Below are 6,002 nucleotides of genomic sequence, written 5' to 3' on the forward strand. Positions count from 1 at the left end.
TTACAAGTGAGGAAAGGATGGAAGGGTTGAATTATCAGACTGACATTAGTCAAGAATTACAGAAAACATTGTTGGGCTGGGGGATCATTCCTCATCAGTGAAATTAAAGGAAACACAAATTTAGAGATTGCATAGTGACCGATTTTGTGAAGCTGAGAACATACGATTCTATATGATTTATGATTTTTCAGCACTAAATACAGCAAATAAATTCTTAACAGGATTAATAGATGATGAATCCTAATGTGATAATTTTATGAGTAAACGTCCAATATCAGCAGCATGAGAGGGTGGGGAAGAAAGTCAGAAACAGATGGTATTGTGAAGGGAGAAGAAAGCAGTTTCTATAATAGGAGTGTGACACAAACTCAGTCAGGACTATTCAGCCAGTAAAGGACCACACCAAGCCTACGTGGCAACCAACAAGGTTAAGGGAAGCATGGTCAGAGCTCAGTATTTACAGTCAAGAGCCAAAGTCAAACCAGAGATAGCAAGAATTGCAGATGCTGCAGAGAGCAGGAGATTCAATGTTTCGGGGTTGGCCTGGGGGAAGGTAGATGGGATAGCGATAAGTGGATGTAAATAAGGGTCATGGGGATTGATCAGTAGGAAGGGTGGGTTGGAAACATGGGAAAGAAGATGCTAAATGTCAGGTCAAGTAGGCGGGGATAAGAAGGAAGGTTGGACATGGGATAAGGGTGGGGCTGGGTATATTTTAAAACTAGTGAATTCTATGTTCAGGCCATCTGGCTGTGGGATCCCAAGGTAGAATATGGGCTGTTGCATGTGGTGTTTTTGTGACACTGGAGGAGGCCCAGGATGGGCATGTCATCCAGGGAGTGGGAGGATGAGTTAAAATGGTTGGTGGCCGGAAGACTTTGTTGATTATAGTGTACAGAGCGCAGATGCTCCATGAATCAGTCACTGAGTCTGTGCTTGGTCTTATCGATGTAGAGGAGGCCATATCAGGAGCAATAGAATCAGCAGTCTAGTTTGGAGGATGTATAGGTAAAACCCTGTCAGGTTTAGAAGGTTTGCCTTGGGCTTTGGATGGAGGTGAGAGGGGAGATGCCGGGGCAGGTGTAGCACCGCCTGTGGTTGCAGTGAAAGGAGTTGGGTGTGGTGGGGTTAATAGGGTGTGGAGCAGATGAGGGAGTTGTGGAGTGAGCAGTCCCTAAGAAAGCAATTAGGGGTGGGGAGGGAAGTATCTCTTTGGTGTTGGGTTGGATTGTAGGTGGCAGAGAATGATGCGCTGGACGCGGAGCTTGGTGGGATGGTATTTGAGGACCAGGGGGATTCTGTCCTTATTTTTGTTGGGGGAGGGGCTTTGAGGGCAGAAATGTGGGAAATTCAAGAGATGTGGTTGAGGTCATTTTCAATCAACAGAGATGGGAAGTTGTGGCTTTTGAAGTGGGAGGACATCTGGCATGTGCAGGAGTGGAACGCTCTGTCTTGGGAGCAGATGCGGCGGAGCTGGAGAAATTGTGAGTAACGGATCGCATTCTTGCAGGATGGTGAGTGAGAGGAGGTGTAGTCAAGGTGTAGACTATGAGAGTCGGTAGGCTTGAAATCGATGTTGGTGCTGAGACGGTTATTGGATACAGAGAAAGAGAGGTCCAGGAAGGGGAGGGAGGTATTGGAGGTGGCCCAGGTCAATTTGAGGTTGGGGTGAAAGATGTTAGTAAAGTTGATGAACTGTTTAAGCTCCTCATGGGAGCATGAGGCAGCATTGATACAGTCATCGATGTAACAGAGGAAGAAGTAGGGAATGGTGTCAATGTAACAGCGGAAAGGTGACTGTTCCATATGTCCTACAAAGAGGCAGGAAAAATTAAACCTTTCATTTTACTGCTAGAGTAACAGCTGACACTAAACTTGAACTTAAAAGGTTTGTGTACTGTTAGAAGGATAGAAAGGGGGACTAGTGAATTTTCATCAGTTTTTTGCAATCAGACAGAATTAATTTGAACAAGATGTATTGTAGTAAGTTTCAATTTCAGGGTCCAGAATGAAACATTGCATGGTAGTCCAGAGATTAAATGGGAGCGAAAATTTATAGTGTGTAAAGCGCTGTCGTTTTCTTGTTACACATTGCCTCAGGATCGAAAATAACTTGATTCCCCTCTAGTATGCTGGATTCTGAAATGGTTGCTGAGTCCAATGGACAATTTGTAGATGCTACCACATGCACAGCAGATGCTACTGGAAGGTAGGATAGATAAATTATTTGGAGACTTGTGCTCTCTCTGAGACAACTCAGGCTTGCCCTGATACCATCCCAGAGGGAATTACATGACGTACTTAGTACTTTCGCACATGAGCATCCTCTGTTTGGTCAAACGCAAGCCAGAGTCTCCCATGAATCAGCCTGTATGTTCAATCTCTTCACAACTTTAAGATGCTCAATTATTTCAGGAGTTTGATGTCGGGGGTATGTGTCGCTCGGTGTAGCTTGTTTTGATACCAATCAAGTTAGTTTGAGAGAAGACATTGCTGTTGGATGGTCTTTCTTGGCATTGGATTTACCTGGCAGGAAGTTGGCTGTGGTTGTTGGAAGTCAGTCATCTCAGCTCCAGGACATCTCTGCAGGAGCTCCTCAGGGTAGTGTCCTAAGCCCAACCATCTTCAGCTGCATTATCAATGGCTTTCCCTCTGTCATTAGGTCAAAAATGAGGAGGTTCACCGGTGATTGCACAATGTTCAGCAATATTTGCAATTCCTTAGATACTCAAGAAGTCTGTGTCCAAATGCAACAAAATCTAGAGAATATCCAGGCTCTGGCTAAAAAGTGAAAAGTAATATTTGTGCTGCACAAATGCCAGGCATTGATTATCACCAGTAAGACACAATCTGACCCCTGCCCTTTGACATGCATTGGTGTTAGCATCACAGAATCTCCAACTGTCATCATCCTGGGGGTTACCATTGACCAGAAACTGGGCTGGGCTCACCACTTAAACACATGGCTACTAGATCAAGCCAGACACTCAGAATACTGCAATGAGTAACTCATCTCCTGACCCCCAAAGCCTGTCCACTATCTAAAAGGCACAAGTCAAGAATGTGATGGAAAACTCACCACTTCCCTGGATGTGTGCAGCTCCAACAACACTCAAGAAGCTAAACACTATCCAGAACAAAGCAACCAGCTTGATTGGCACCAGACCCACAAGCATCCATTCCCTCCAGCACTGACACTCAGTAGCAGCTGTGTGCGCTATCAATAAGACGCATTGCAGAAATTCAGCAGAATCCTTAGATAACACCTTCCAAACCCCCATGACAACTTTTGTCTCTAAGGTCAAGGTCGGCTTGTACATTGGACCACCATCACCTGCAAATTCCCCTCCAAGGCACTCACCATCATGACTTGGAAATATATCACTGTTCCTTCAGTGTTGCTGGGTCAAAATCCTGGAATTCCGTCCATAACAGCATTATGTAGTCTACCACTCTCCACCACCTCTCAAGGGCAACTAGGGATGGTCAATAAATACTGGCCCAGCCAGCAACACCCACATCTTCTGAGTGAATAAAAGAATGGTACTAATGGTGTACTTATCCACTGCTTTGTGGTTTCTGCTTTAAGTGGTCCTAGTTTCTGAAGCCTGCAGAAACACGGGAATCATTGATGCCCAATAAACTGTGACCTTAGTCTCGGATTTGAACTCCCGGTCCTCAAATAATTGAAATGGGGTACAACCTAGATCTTCACTTTGCAGCAAATAGTCAGTTCAAGGAATTACACCAACCTCTGTACGTGGCATTTTCTGACTTTAAAACAGTCTTTGATTCTCAAGCGCGAATGCTGTCTTCAGAAATTTGCCACCATCCTCCATCGACTTCTTAGCAACACTCAAGTCATTATACTCATGAAAGGAACTGCTACAGATTCCATCTCAGTGCCAGATGGGGTCAAACAAGGTTGTGTTGTTTTACATACTCTTCTTCATTTTCTCTGTTGCACCCCACCTCCAGCAATTACGCAAAGGCTGCAATATTCTACAGGATAGATGGTAAACAACTGGTCCTTTAAACCAAAATGAAATTACACTCCATACACTCCATCCTGTCATTGGGCTCTAGTGTGCAGATGGCACAGGTAGGAACTCACCCGGAAGCTGAACTTTAAACCATTATTCAAAGACAGAAGCTTCTGTAAAAGCTCAGCAGGTCTGGTAGCATCTGTGAAGAAAAAAATCAAAGTTAATTTTTCAGGTCCAGTGAATCTTGCTCAGAATAGGTACCTGCTGAGCTTTCTCAGTAACTTCTGTTTTCATTCCTGATTTACAGCATCCGCAGTTCTTTCTGTTTTTAAACCATTGTTGACTCCTTCACAGAAGTGTATGAGAAAATGGGCCCCTCATGAGAAACCCATAAAGCTAAGTCCTCTATTACCTAGCTTCCAGAGTACAACTCCTTCCTCAGTGATTAAGATCAATTATGGCCCATTTTCCAAGTACTGGGAACCTTCTCTTGATGAAGACAGATATCAATTATGAAATTCATCATCACCTCCAATAAGCCAGCTCAACCAGTGGTCAAACAAGGGAAAGAATGTAAAAACTACAGTCACGTTGATAAAAGAGTGAAAGAACAGGGAAAATTGCTACAGAAAGTGGGAGGTTGTAGGCTGTAAGTTAGAGAAGAATTGTCTCAAGAGCCTTCTTATTAGGTGTTCATGGAACGTGGCAATCACGTATAAAGCCAGCTTTAATTGCCGTCAATAAAAGGTGATGGGGAGCTGTAAACACATGCCCAGTAGCCCAGGTTATTAGACTGGCACTATGCCACCACTTTCCCCAAATGGTACACACTGCAGCTGTGGCATCTCAGTGTGGATGGAGCAAATGTTCAAAATGCCGGAAGCATTGCCAATCAAATGGATAGTTTTGTCCTGAACAGTGTCTCAACAAGGGATTTTGAAGCTGCACTCACCTTTTAATTGACTCCTGAGCATGCCTGGTGGATAGTGAAAAGGATCTAGGGAACCAGGAGTTGAGTCAGTCACTTGTGAATGCCCAGCCTCTAACTTGCTCCAAGGCACCAATATTAAAGTTAGCCTTTCTGTTGTTGGAGAGGTGTGGTCTAATATTGCCTCATGTTCAGCCTACGACCAGCAATTGACCAAATCTCACTGCACACTGGCACACAATTCGTAGTCTGAGGAGGGCTGAATAAAATTGAATCGCCAGCAAATATACCTCCATCTGACCTTACACTGGAGGGAAGGCCAGCGATGAACCAGCTGTAGATTGTTGGACCTTGGGCACTGGCCTGAGGAAAACTGGAGCAATGTTTTCTTTAATTCCTGTCTGGGAATGTGAAACACATTCTCCGCTGTGAAAAATGCTATTGTTCAGGATGGGAAGCAGGTAATCAGAATCAGTTTGGAATAATAAGCTGCAGATCGTAGGAATTAATTTACTTTTCCCTGGAACTAATTATTTTTTTAAACAAAAGTGGCTTTGCATTAATTCTTTTGGAATAAGATTTGAAAATTCCATCTATATACCCAAAGGCAATTTTTATTCAGGATGCTTATTGCATGATTGGCTCAGAAAACAATTCTTAATGCACTTGTGAGAGCTGGTTTTGTATAATTAATTGGGGATTTCCATTTAGATTTGTTTTTCCAGCTGTAGCCTATTTGTACTTCTTGCCTTAACCTCAATCTATATCAGGGGTCTGTGGTGCAGTGTTAGTGTCTCTACTCTGGACTGTAATGCCCAGATTCAAGACCCACCTACTGCAGTGATGTGTAATAACATCCCTGAGCTGGTTCATTAGCAAAATAAGTTAAATAAAAGTAAAAACAGTCTCCATTTTTATAAGGGCTTTCTTGTGGTGCCATTATAATACCCTTACCCTGGACCAGGAGGCCTGGGTTCAAATCCCCCATACTCCAGAGAACTATCACAGCAGGTCTGAACAGGTTAATTAAAATGCCTTTTTTTAAAAGAACCCTTAAGTAAAACAACTAAACTCACTGAAATTAATCA

General features: G+C 43.5%; 1 protein-coding gene across 1 annotated transcript in view; it reads right to left on the reverse strand.

The window, feature by feature from the left end:
- asip1 (agouti signaling protein 1) overlaps positions 1 to 6,002 on the reverse strand; it is a 107,413-nt gene that overhangs the window by 74,854 nt on the left and 26,557 nt on the right. Inside the window, exon 3 of the mRNA XM_059652717.1 lies at positions 4,115 to 4,185. The gene's annotated coding sequence lies outside the window, so the exon portion shown is untranslated. The remainder of the gene's footprint in view (positions 1 to 4,114; positions 4,186 to 6,002) is intronic.

This window comes from Stegostoma tigrinum, chromosome 19, assembly GCF_030684315.1.
Source record: "Stegostoma tigrinum isolate sSteTig4 chromosome 19, sSteTig4.hap1, whole genome shotgun sequence".
NCBI classification, from domain to species: Eukaryota; Metazoa; Chordata; class Chondrichthyes; order Orectolobiformes; family Stegostomatidae; genus Stegostoma; species Stegostoma tigrinum.